The sequence below is a fragment of the Camellia sinensis genome, chromosome 14 (assembly GCF_055761805.1).
Source record: "Camellia sinensis isolate YWXY chromosome 14, ASM5576180v1, whole genome shotgun sequence".
Classification (NCBI taxonomy): Eukaryota; Viridiplantae; Streptophyta; class Magnoliopsida; order Ericales; family Theaceae; genus Camellia; species Camellia sinensis.
In genome coordinates, this window is record NC_138974.1 from 40,019,886 (window position 1) to 40,034,300 (window position 14,415).

A 14,415-nucleotide genomic window follows, 5' to 3' on the forward strand; every position below is an offset into this window, starting at 1 on the left:
CAATACAGTTAGCATGATGTACCGAGCCCGGTCCATGCAAGACGAATGTATGGATGCACGCATGTATAGCATAAGGTATGCTAATTTAAACATGTCCTATTACTAACCATCATAAGCAGGTAAGTAAAAGGGAAGAAAGAAGCGGGGATTGGAAGACATGCACACACTCACCCACACTTATTACAAATTTGCCCTCGCCCGGAGGGACCAAATAAATAATACAAATTAATTAACTACGCAAGCTAATTAAATATTACAAATTGCCTAATTAATTAACAGATTAACTAAGCTAGGAAAAACAGATAAATTGCCTCGGGAGGAGAGCTCGATGCAATGCATGCTCGGTCCTGCTCGGAAGTGCACCGCCATGCATAGGCTGCCTCTGTTTTCCTTGCTGTGTTCCTTTGGAGGCTACCAAAATCTCAAGGATGCTTCTCTGGATACTGGGAATCACCACCAGCTGAGTAGAATTGCCACCGGCAGTGAATTGTGGTCACCGGCACAAAATGAATCCATCGGCTGGTGATTTACTGCCGGTCGGCAATGTTTACTGCCGGTCGGCAAAGAATGCCTGCAGAACCTGCAACTCACAGCAGTAGAGGACAGAACTTGCATGGCTATACAATTCAAGCAATGTATGCACCTATCATGTCCCCTATCATGTTTGTGACTCAAAAGGGCATGTGTCTCGATTCTCGGACCGCCAATCACGCATTTCCATGCATGACGGCCCAAAGAATCAAGTGTGCAACTTTCATGTCAAATGAAATGCAAACCAAACAAACAAACCAAGGCCCAAACAAATCAAGGAATAAGGCATGCATGCAAGATGCAATGCAACCTAGGCATGCAAGCTAAGGATGCAACATGGCATGGCAAGACACTTATGCAAGCATACAAGCAAACATGAGCCAATGCCAACTTATGAAAAGGTGGACTTAGACATGATTTAGGCAACTCTAAATAGGCCTAAAACAATGGCCAAAGTGACCAAAATAAAGGACTAAACACATACACACATGCACATGTTAAAGGAGCCAACACTTAGGCACAAATGGGACAACTCTCAAACACATTTGAAAGAGGCATAACATGGACTAATGGCATGCAAGGTAAGCATTGAAAATCATGTTACAAAGAGTATTAAGCCAATTAAACAAGACAAACAAGGCATGCAAACGAAGCCAAAAACCCAAGACAAGCCAAGAGGCTTAAACCGAGACTAAATCAACCAAGCCTTACAAGGCTAAGAGGACTTAAAATAGGTCTAGTGCAGACCTAAACAACAACCAAGGGACACCTAGATGGCACCTAAATGCCTCAAAATCAAAAGCATGCACAACGACTAAAACATGGAGCATGCAAGTCAAGCTTCTAGAGCTTCAAAGAGGTGTCCAAAGCAAGCATACAAGCATGTCAAAGGGACTAAAATTATGCTATAAATGATGCCAAATCATTAGAATAAAGCAAGTAATGCATGCTACATACTCACACACTTGAGGCCAACAAGCCAAAATGCAAAGAGGGCATATAATGCATGCCATAGCTGACCCAAACAACTATGGACAGACCTCTAGCATGGCAAAATAAGCACACAAGCTTCACAAAACTAGACCTAAAACATGCTAGAACAAAGGCTAACAACCTAAGGCATATTAAGGCAATAAAGTGGCATTACAAGGTAGGTATGCTAAACATGCATGGTGTACCAAAACCAACATACAACAAGGTTATATCATGGCATAATAAGCATGGAAAACAGCCAAGACATGATCAATACACACTCTAACATGATGCTCTCTCAAGAGGCCAAAAAGGGTCCTTTTCAAGGACAACAAGGAGAGGGGGTGGCCCTCCCCTTTTGGAGACTTCAAGGCACCATCTCCGCCACTGAAATCCTTCAAGATTTCAGTGGTGAAGAGGCCCAAACACCAAAGTCTCGAAACTTGCTCAAAATAGCACAAAAAGGAGCCTTACAAGGCTTAGGAGGGGTCAAACAAACCCAAACCACAAAACACTCTTAATAAACAATCAAGAGGGCTAAAAAATAGAACTTTTTTGTATTATACACTAAGCACAAAAACAGCTCTAAGATAGGGAAAAATACAATGCAAGAATGGGGAATAAAAAGGCAAAATTGTTACCCTTGAAGCCCCCTTCAACAATGGTGCTCCAACAGCTCCTTTTAGGTTGAAAACCGCTCCAAAACTTCAAAAACAACCTCTTAGAACCTCAGTAGCTAAGTGAAGGTGAAACACTATGTGTTTGTGTGCAATAGTAAGACACAAACACAATTAAACACACACAAGTGGGAGATAGAGAGAGAGAATGTGTATCAAACCCTAACCCTAGAACTCAAACCCTAAAATGGCTGTCTAAAAATATCTAAAGTGTCTCAAGTGTCTAACCCCTAAGGCCAAGAGAGAAGACTCTCTCTTATAGAGCCTTTTGTCTTGTAAAGCTTACAAGACAAGCTTCTAAAGAGAGAGATCCCTCCATACACGTGTATGGAGGGGAGTCAAATGCAAGACAGCTGTGTCAAAATATCTGCAAAAGCAGATGCACAGTAGTCGGCCGGCCAAAGATGCCATTTTGGCAAAAGTGAGTGCCGACCGGCAACAAATAGTGCCGACCGGCAACAAAAAGTGCCGATGGCAGCACAAACCAGCCGGTGACCTCTAGCCACTGCCGGTGGTTTGTGGGGATGCCTCACAAGGCATTCCCTGCCCCTCCAAGGCAAAACACAAGTGTTTGGTGCAAAACCAGACACAAAACGGTCAAGTTCGGAGATCTTGAGGCAGGGCGCGTAGCCGAGACCTCCGGGAACTCCAAACGAACACAAACACGGATGATCACCGAGTGTTCAAACGGTGACGTCCAAGTCTTGAGGACGGTCAAAAATGGGGTGTCTACACATGGCATATCAAAACATTTCACATGTACTTAATAATAACTCACACCACATACCAATAGTTAACATCTTGTATACCCAGGATCATTCAAACACATAGTCAGCTAAACCAAAAGCTCATACACATAAACGGTCTATCATGACCAATAGGAAAGGCAGAAGAAATACAAAAGATCATAAACGAAACCTCTTGCGTAAGGCACCTGGGCTGATTTCACAAACTCAGGTTCCTTTCTTAAATTCCACTAAGGCTGGGGTTAAATGTCCCTTTGCTCACCTACATACATATAAATGACAGTGAGCTAACGCCCAGTGAATAATATCAAAATAAAGAGGTTAATGAATGAGATTTGTTCATAAATGAATCATACTTATAACGTGCATATTTGAACCACTATTCTCATTCACACCAGATTTACAAATCTCAACAAAGCAAAACGACCTTAGGTCCAACACATCATGTCCATATGCAAAACGAACTCAGGTCTAATTCTTATATAACACAATACAACCTCGGGTCCATCTATACGAAACGACCTTTGGTCCAATTTGAACACATCAGACGGCCTCGGGCCCAATTTAAACATATCAGGCGTATTATACGGCCTCGGGCTCGATCTCTTTATATTCATACCTATGCGCATTCCATATTCATGATCATGATCTCTTTCCATTCAAACGGCCTTTAGCCCATCATTTCCATATTCATATCTATGCTCATTCCATATTCTTGATCATGATCTCTTTCCATTCAAACGGCCTTTAGCCCGTGATTTCCATATTCATACCTATGCGCATTCCATATTCATGATCATGATCTCTTTCCATTCAATCGGCCTTTGGCCCACCATGGTATTCCAACATATCAAATGACATATTCAAACGGCCTTTGGCCCACCTTTGCATTCATGTCTAACGGCCTTTGGCCCAATCGTTCATATTCGACGGCCTTTGGCCCTACCATTCATGTCCGACGGCCTTTGGCCCAATCTTTCGTATCCGATAGCCTTTGGCCCAATCATTCATTTATATCAAACATATCAACGACAAATGGCCTTAGGCCCAATTTAGTTACATCAAACATATCAAACGGCCTTATACAAATTAGGCATATAGAATACTCATTCATATTTCAAACCAACAAATCCATGTAGCTTATACAGAAGTAGCCTTCGGAAAGTAACATACCTGAAAATATCTTTACTAAGATATTACTCACAGTGTTCTTCCGGTGGATTACCTTCGAGCTCGACCCTACACATTACATAACACATATGGGTCACAAACGATTCAATCTGTTCTTAACTTGTGCATTCCTCTGAGGCCTTTTTATTATCTTCTTAATCCATTTCCAATGTTCAATGCATGCCTAAGAGTGCTCAGAAATGGAAGAGAACGGAAAATGAAACACAAAACATCTTTACGAACTTTCTGAAACAGGGCTCCCCGCTCGAGCGTGGCTTTGGCCGCTCGAGTGGACCCTTTAGGTCTGCAAAAATACTGGTTACTTCAATTTCACGCTCGAGCGTGACTTCAGACACTCGAGTTGAGGGTCAAGCATATATGACTGGAGCTCGAGCGTGACTCTCCCCGCTCGAGCGGACATCAAAGTCTACAAAAGTTCTGGGAACTCACATTTCAGGGTCGAGCGGCGCTTTTCCCGCTCAAGCGGACATGCCAAATTCTGAAATTTCCAGAACAGTTCTAAAGGTCGAACTTGTGTTCAAATTAGTGTAACTTGCATAATATGATCCACAACTCACTTGTACATGCTCTAATATGATGAGAATACCAAATTTACAACATCATGAAGCTCAATTCCCATGGATCAATTACATGCATACGTGATTCATATCAAACCCATTTCCAACACTTCAATTTCATGCAACTAAAGCTTATACCTTCATGAATTGTGCTTGCATGTGAAATATAATTTCCATTCTTAACTTTGATGATATCAAAGATGGTCAAAAGCATGGACTTTAGTCAAAACACAACATGGATCATGTATTTCATGCTCAAATATGCAAATTCGTGGCAATTTCTTACATGCATGCATTCATTGGCCTCAAATTCATCAATTACAACTTAATTCTTTCTCTTGGTTACATATTTTCTTTGAATTCACAAAATTACAAACTTAACTTATGGATTTATGCTCAAATACTCACCTAGCAGCTTTAATCTTCACAAATTCTTGTTAATTCTTGAGTGTAGCTTCCCATTCCACAATCTTTGAGTCAAAATGAACAATTCTCCCCCTTTCTCTAGAGAGAAAATTCAGGTTTTGAGTTCACAAAGATGAGGGACTTAAGTGTATATTGGCCTATTTATAGGCTTGCTTAATCACATTGATTAAGTTTAAGTAATGGCACTCTAATTAACCATTTTGAATCTAATTATTTTTATCCGAATCAATTTTCAATTAAATTTCACCGTAGTCTCTAAAAATTATGCTAACCACAATGGCGTAAGCAATTTTGGTTCCTGTGGTCGATAAGGCCTTCAATTTTCAGTTCAAAGCACAGATTCTAACAGATCTTCCTACGGTGAACAGATGAAAAGCCAAAATCACATATAATCATGCAATTAACACCCAAATTCAAATTAAGCACATAATTACAGACATAAGCATGATTAATTAACATAGCATAGGACAACGTTATCACAGTCTTCCCCTCTTTAGGAAGTTTGGTCCTCCAAACTTATTTTACCTTTAGTCGAAAACACTTCGGAATACCTTTTATTCAACGGTTCCAATCCTTTTGATAGTTATTTGCTTAGTCTCAAAATCAAGCAACACTCTGTTCTCAATCAGTCAGAGACTTAACTTTTCCTCCATACAAGGCTTTGCATGGTGCCATACTGACACTAGAGTGTAAGCTACTGTTGTAAGCAGAGTTTGCCAACGATGGATAGATTTTATTTTATTTTTTCCAACTTCCCTGAAAATCTAAAGCATACATTTGGAGCATTTCTCCCAAAAAGTTCTTTCTAATTATGCATCGATCTTCGGATAGAAATCAGCGCTGAATCACAATTCAGTTCCCATTGCCTCTTGAAGGCTTGTTAGAGTTCAAACACATTTTAGGATTCCTGTCTAAAACAATAGATACTGGGACCCCATGCAAACAAGCAATCTTATCGATGTAAGCAGTGGCTAGTCTATAAGCATCATACGAAAATTTTTACAGGGAGGAAACGAGCAGACTTAGTAATTCTATATACAATAACCCAAACGGGACTTATACCTTGGGTGCTCAAGGTAGCCCCCACAATGAAATTCGTAGCCACAAAAGTTCAACTCATCTTCAATAATTCCGCAATTCACAATCCACTTCAATATTTAGTTTAGTGACTCATCACAATTATCCAAGGTTAATCAAAAGTCTTCAGGAATATAAAGTGGATTCAGACACTGATTCCCGAGTAACAAAAGTAATACCAAAGCAATCAACCACACGATGTACATAACTCATATACCTCATAGTGTCAACTGTAAAGTACAATAATATTGAAGCGGGCAATTTCTAACATAATACACGTGTTCTCAATTCATTTAACACTTTACAATTCAATTTAATATTCAATTCCCTGTTCCATTGAGTCTTTCTACATTATCTGATAGTCGTCAAATCATAAGGCAATTCATATATTAATCCCCATGACGTCAAAGATAATATCAAAGGAGTTAATCACATGTTAAGTACAATTAAAACATTCTCAGAGCCCCAATTACAGAATATAATGGCACTGAGCAGTTAGTTACAAGGCGTACTGAATTCACACACTTTCGGATAATCAAGGTTTTCTAATTCCAATAGTGTTCACAATCAAAGTGGTTCACGGTTAGCAGTCACCATAGCCTGATTTCCCCAAATCCGATAACACTGAAGCAACTAGTCTCCCATACAAAACATATTCTGATTAGTCAAAGATAAATGTTTAGTACTGTTTATAGTCAAATCAATCTGCCGTCATCGATTCTCATGGCGTCAAATAAATAAAAATATGGCAATACAGAAGCATCGTTCCTTAAGACACCCAATCACTGGATTTGCACAATTCAGTTCATTTATAACACATACGTCCCCAATAGCTAAAGGTTGGTTCTCAATGGTGTTCATAGTTAGATCAATCTGTTGATAGCCCATATAAGGTCTTTCAAATAAGTCAAGTATTCCAAACGGATTCAAGTTTTGGGTCTATCAGTTTTCCTGCCAAGAATAATCTGGCTGTTTATTTATAAGCAATTCTTAATCCCACTTAACAAAATCAAATTAGATAGAGGGTCTTATCAAATCAATTCAAGCAAAGGTCTTGTTGAATTAAATCAAACAAAGGTCTCATCCAATTATATCAGATGAGGGTTCTATCAGGCCAAATCAAACAAAAGTTCTATCAGATCAAATCAGATAAAAGTTTTCTCAAATGGGGTATATTTGGTTCTGTGAGGCATACTTCGTTTGCTTAGGTACATAGTCAATAGTTCCACAATTGTCCTAAGTTCACTAGTTCTCAAAGTCATATCAGAGTCATTCATCACAATTGTTCATATCAAAGTGTTTCAGGTCATATACAATATGACATTGTCCACATAAGTTCACATGTAAGTGCACAGGCATGCAGTTGTTCATATCAGGAGGCATGTATCGTAATCAATGCAGCAGTTCCCAAATAAATCTTTTATGCAACTACATAGTGCATAGTAACACATTAAACAAAGTTCCTCAGTTATGCATAATATAGGATTTGTTACACAAAGGTTCCAAATCAGTCACAAAAGCATAGGTTTACGAGTCAGCTTAATATAATCACATAGTCCAGTCAATTTTCTACCAACAAAAATACATGATCTTGCAACTTATAGAGTTCGTTATTTGGTGTGCTCAACTCAGTCACACAATCACAGAGTCATAATTCCTGTGGTTTAATCATTGAAGACAGTACTATAACAATCCCCCTGAGCATAGGTTTAGATGTATATGTACATGTACAGAGTCAATCAATATCCCAATACGTATTTCACAAATTTCCCAAATAGAGCATACACATTCAATGAATACGGTCTTGATCTTATCGATCTAACCAATCGAGATACACATGCAACAGATATGAAAGAATATGCTGATCTGAATCAAATAATATCCCAAGCAAAGATGTACACATGCACTAGTTCAGAATCAATCAACACATAAGCATTCGTTTATAAACAATATAGATACCTGGGATAACAGTCGCAGTATTTTGAGCACTTTCTGGGATGAGTGTAATTACTCTATCCTGATTAGCAATTCCTACCACTGGTACGAATCTAGCTGAGGCAGAAGATTTATTCACATTTTGTTCAGTTCGAGGACAGTTCCCTACCATATGGTCCATTCCACCACATCTATAACAAGCCCCAGAAATTCGATGACAAACTCTTCGGTGTTTCTTACCACATTCATTACATGTCGATGTTGTATTCCTTATAGAGTTTGAAGTGCGCGATGATCCCGTATTTTGCTTTTTAAATAACCTCTTCTTTGAGAAAAAGCCTTGTCTCTTGCTTTTCCATTCAGAAGATCGGTTCAAGTTAGCTTCAATCATCAGTGTTTGGTCCAGCACCTCAACGTATTTTGTGACTTTCAACTTATTCACTTGGTGCTCTTGCACTAGTGGTGGCAAAGGTTCTTGCCATAGCAGCAACTGATGTTGTTGTCTTAAGATATTTGCCATTTCTTGTACTATCCTTTCTAGTCTATCAAGTTGGGCTATGGAAGAGTCCGCCAACTCGTATGCCCTTACTTTATCGATGATCTAAACAAACTCTTATTAAGCCATGCCAAATAAGGAATGCCCAATATAGAAACAAACACAAATACACATAGGTGCATTCGCACATAGACACGTCGTTATATTCTCATTTTACGTATCGTCAAGGCACAATTAATCATATGCAAAACAGACGATCGCATACTCATTAGATATCGCGTGTAGAACACTTACTAGATAATTACACATTTGGCCATATTCATATTCCACATAGACACCCATTTGCATAATCAAATGCACATAACCAACTTTTCATAATTCGTATGTTCATGTACGTGCATTATAACCAAACAAAACTTGTTGCACACATTAGTGCAACAATTAATATCTCATATAGTCACATGTTCTCAATGCTTACATCATGTACTTATCAAATGAATGCATCTTAAGTCTTTTCTAGACACCTTATGGCTCATTTGGACAAGTGTGTGAGTTATTAACTCGCGCTCTGATACCACTTTGCCATGACCCGAACCCGCCCCTATAGATTAAGGTCATAACCGGCCTATAATCATGAGATTACCTACGACCTCAAATCAGATTAGAATATAATCCATCAGAGTTAAGGGGCCAAATGGAAGCAGACTTAAAAATTTTGTCCAATGAGCTATGCTTACATGGCATATCAAAACATTTCACATGTACTTAATAATAACTCACACCACATATCAGCAGTTAACATCTTGTATACCTGGGATCATTCAAGCACATAGTCAGCTAACCCAAAAACTTATACACATAAACGGTCTATCATGACCAAAAGGAAAGGCAAAAGAAATACAAAAGATCATAAATGAAGCCTCTTGCGTGAGGCACCTGGGCTGACTTCACAAACTTGGGTTCCTCTCTTAAATTCCACTAAGGCTGGGGTTGAATGTCCCTTTGCTCACCTACATACATATAAATGAGAGTGAGCTAACGCCCAGTGAATAATATCAAAATAAAGAGGTTAATGAATGAGATTCGTTCATAAATGAATCATACTTATAACGTACATATTTGAACCACTATTCTCATTCACACCAGATTTACAAATCTCAACAAAGCAAAACGACCTTAGCTCCAACACATCATGTCCATATGCAAAACGACCTCAGGTCCAATTCATATATAACACAATATGACCTCGGGTCCATCTATGCGAAATGACCTTTGGTCCAATTCGAACACATCAGACGGCCTCGGGCCCAATTCAAACATATCAGGCGTATCATACAGCCTCAGGCCCGTTTTCTTTATATTCATATCTATGCGCATTCCATGTTCATAATCATGATCTCTTTCCATTCAAACGGCCTTTAGCCCGTTGTTTCCATATTCATATCTATGCGCATTCCTTATTCATGATCATGATCTCTTTCCATTCAAACGGCCTTTAGCCCGTTATTTCCATATTCATATCTATGCGCATTCCATATTCATGATCATGATCTCTTTCCATTCAAACGACCTTTAGCCCATCACGGGATTCCGACATATCAAATGACATATTCAAACGGCCTTTGGCCCACCTTTGCATTCATGTCTAACGGCCTTTGGCCCAATCGTTCATATCCGGCGGCCTTTGGGCCAACCATTCATGTCCGACGACCTTTGGCCCAATCATTCATATTCGACGGCCTTTGGCCTAATCATTCATTTATATCAAACATATCAACGGCAAGCGGCCTTAGGCCCAATTTAGTTACATCAAACATATCAAACGGCCTTATACAAATTAGGCATATAGAATACTCATTCATATTTCAAACCAACAAATCCATGAAGCTTATACTGAAGAAGCATTCGGAAAGTAATATACTTGAAAATATCTTTACTAAGATATTACTCATAGTGTTCTGCCGCTGGATTGCCCTCGAGCTCGACCCTACACATTACATAACACATATGGGTCACAAACGATTCAATCCGTTCTTAACTTGTGCATTCCTCTTAGGCTTTTTTATTATCTTCTTAACCAATGTTCAATTCATGCCTAAGAGTGCTCAGAAATGGAAGAGAACGGAAAATGAAACAGAAAACATCTTTACGAACGTTCTGAAATAGGGCTCCCCGCTCAAGCGTGGCTTTGGCAGCTCGAGTGGACCCTTTAGGTCTGCAAAAATACTAGTTACTTCATTTTCACGCTCGAGCATGACTTCGGATGCTCGAGCTGAGGGTCAAACATATATAACTGATGCTCGAGCGTGACTCTCCCCGCTTGAGCAAACATCAAAGACTGTAAAAGTTCTAGGAACTCACATTTCATGCTCGAGCGGTGCTTTCCCCGCTCGAGGGGACACGCCAAATTCTGGAATTTCCAGAACGGTTCTTGAAGCTCGAACTTGTGTTCAAATTAGTGTAACTTGCATAATATGATCCATAACTCACTTGTACATGCTCTAACATGATGAGAATACCAAATTTACAACATCATGAAGCTCAATTCGCAAGGATCAATTACATGCATACATGATTCATATCAAACCCATTTCCAACACTTCAATTTCATGCAACTAAAGCTTATACCTTCATGAATTGTGCTTGCATGTGAAATATAATTTCCATTCTTAACTTTGATGATATCAAAGATGATAAAAAACATGGACTTTAGTCAAAACACAACATAGGTCATATATTTCATGCTGAAATATGCAAATTCATGGCAATTTCTTACATGCATGCATTCATTGGCCTCAAATTCATCAATTATAACTTAATTCTTGCTCTTGGTTACATATTCTCTTTGAATTCACAAAATTACAAACTTAACTTATGGATTTATGCTCAATACTCACCTAGGAGCTTCAATCTTCACAAATTCTTGTTAATTCTTGAGTGTAGCTTCCCAATCCACAATCTTTGAGTCAAAATGCACAATTCTCCCCTTTTCTCTCTCTAGAATCGACACACTCTCTCTCTTTAGAGAGCAAATTCAGGTTTTGAGTTCACAAAGATGAGGGACTTAAGTGTATATTGGCCTATTTATAGGCTTGCTTAATCACATTGATTAAGTTTAAGTAATGGCACTCTAATTAACCATTCTGAATCTAATTATTTTGATCCAAATTAGTTTTCAATTAAATTTCACCGTAGTTTCTAAAAATTATGCTAACCACAATGGCGCAAGCAATTTCGGTTCCTGTGGCCGATAAGGCCTTGAATTTTCAGTTCAAAGCATAGATTCTAACAGATCTTCCTACAGTGAACAGATAGAAAGCCAAAATCACATATAATCATGCAATTAACACTCAAATTCAAATTAAGCACATAATTACAAACATAAGCATGATTAATTAACATAGCACAGGACAACGTTATCACACTAGCCTTAAGCTTCATTGTTTTTACTCTTCGTGCATTTTTTCAAATCGTTAAGCTTCATTGTTTTTACTCTTTGTGCAATTTATAAATTGTATTGGTACCAATGTATCGACCAAATATAGATACATTCGTTCATTATCATGGAATGTTAAATATACTTAGAAGGTAATATAATGCTTTATATAATAAAAGTAATGTGTTCGTCAAAATTATGTAGATAAGCCATAAAAGTAAAAATTATATAACATTAGCCACAACAAGTACAAGTACATTCATAATAATTGAGAGGTTAATAAAGTGGAATATTACAAACTAATTTGTGGTAAAGCCAAATGGGAATCTAATAGTAATGGGAAAGGAATCCTTAATATCAATCACCATAAATCCCACACTCAAATCTTTTTGATCCATCACATATCAGATATACATACATCCATGACTCCATTCTTCTCATCTTATCATTCTTATCATTATTTGTATCTATCCTTATCCCATACATTGTATAAATAGAATAGAATAGTCATGGAAACAATGTAATATACAACAACGATTTTCCTTTAAACTCAATCAGAATTTACAGCAGGTTGTTCAAGTGCCGTCTACAGATTGGCCATACATCCCTAAGTTTTTGTTCAATAAAAAAAAATAAAAAAATAAAAAGATACAAATCATAGCATCAAATTTAGATATACATCATTCATTCATTTGCATATGAAACTAAATGACAAAACCAAACCATATCATTGTGGTCAGTTCGGTTCCTCAACTAACAAATCAAAGGAATCAAAGGGTTTGGTGCTAAATTTTTCCTCAAAACAAAAAATTAAGGTACAGAACACTAATGCACATTGATTCATTGACCTGAATGGAAGAGTAAAATGGACCAAAAGGAAACCAACCAATCAAACCCACGAGACAAAAACCACAAATTCGACTAGAAACCGGGTCAAGGCAAAAAAATGTAACAAAAACAGTATAGGAATTATTGTTGTGAACAAGGAAAGCAATCAATGTGCAGAAACTTGCAAAAAATAAATAGGTTTTGAATAATTTTTTTATTATTATTCAAGTCCAGTTGATGAATTTCCATGCAGTTGTTTGTTCATAGCTACTGCCAAATTGAGCTAAATTGCTATTTTCACTAGAATCAATATAATCAATTATGACAAATTTGAAGACCAATCTTACTATAGAACCCTAAAAGGCCAACCATGCTCACTAGTAGTCTAGTACTAACAACAGCATAACCAACAACATGCAGTAGTAGCTGGAATCTTAATATTTCTATCACAATGCTTTCTAGTTTGTATCATGAACCCAACATTTTATTTAGCTTTTCTTTTCTTTCTTTTTCCTTTTTTTCCCTTTGTTTTAGGCATTCTTCTCTGGAAATTTGTCACTTACCCAAGCAAACCTAACTTTGAAGACTTCACACCAAGACTAAAACTGTATATTGTTGAATTGATCTTAATTTTCACTTTTCTAGAACCCATATCAGCACACACAGTACTAGAGTTAATCAAAGAAACAACAAATGATTGACCGAACCCAAAACTATGGAACTACCAGATTTCAAAATTCTATGAAACATTGAAGCAAACATCTGGCGGGTGACATAGAAAACATTAGATTTTCAATATTAGAAACAGAGGAAACACTAGTTTATGTGTAAATTGAAATCCCAAATAAACAGAAAGATCAATGAATGTGTATAAATCGACAAAGGGGTATTAGAGAAGGGACCGAGAGTGACGACCTAAGAGAATGCCTGCCCGAACTGAATAGATTTGATAGAGTCCACCACCATTGTCACTCCAATCAATCCCAACGTTCTTTCGATCGTGCTCTTCTTCTAATTCGTCGAATGACACCAACTTCTTTGCATGTTGTGATCGTTGAACCCTCCTCACGATACGCTTAGTCTACTTACGCGTTTACTCTTCTCCTTCTGATTTCTCCATTTTTGTTTGGTTTGTTTGGGTTAGAGAGAGAGAGAGAGAGCGAGCGATGGTGGTCTGCGGTGAAAAGAGGTGGGTGATGTTTGGTGGTGAAAAGAGCATCTGGTGAGAGAGAACAATCTGTTTTGTCTAAACAAAGAACCATCTGTTTTGTCTAAAATTTTCACACATTTGGCGACCAAATTAGTTTTTTGTTCGGCAAATGTTAATTAATTTCATAAATTTCTCCAAAATTTGAAATATTTCCCTCCAAATATTTTAGTTCTTTGGTGACCAAAGATAAACAATAATTTTTGGCGACCAAATTTTGGTTGCCAAAGATAAACAATAATTTTTTATTTTTACATTCGGTGACTAAATGATTTTAGTAGCCAAAACTAACTATTTGGCTACAGAAAAAAATTTTAGTCGCTGAAAATATATTTA

The 14,415-nt window shown here is 37.8% G+C and overlaps 1 long non-coding RNA gene across 1 annotated transcript in view; it reads right to left on the reverse strand.

Moving 5' to 3' along the window:
• The window catches only part of LOC114307136 (uncharacterized), a 31,529-nt gene extending 17,417 nt beyond the window's left edge, over nucleotides 1–14,112 (reverse strand). Inside the window, exon 1 of the long non-coding RNA XR_003644971.2 lies at nucleotides 13,788–14,112. This is a non-coding gene — a long non-coding RNA (uncharacterized LOC114307136). The remainder of the gene's footprint in view (nucleotides 1–13,787) is intronic.
• Between the last annotated feature and the right edge of the window lie 303 nt (nucleotides 14,113–14,415).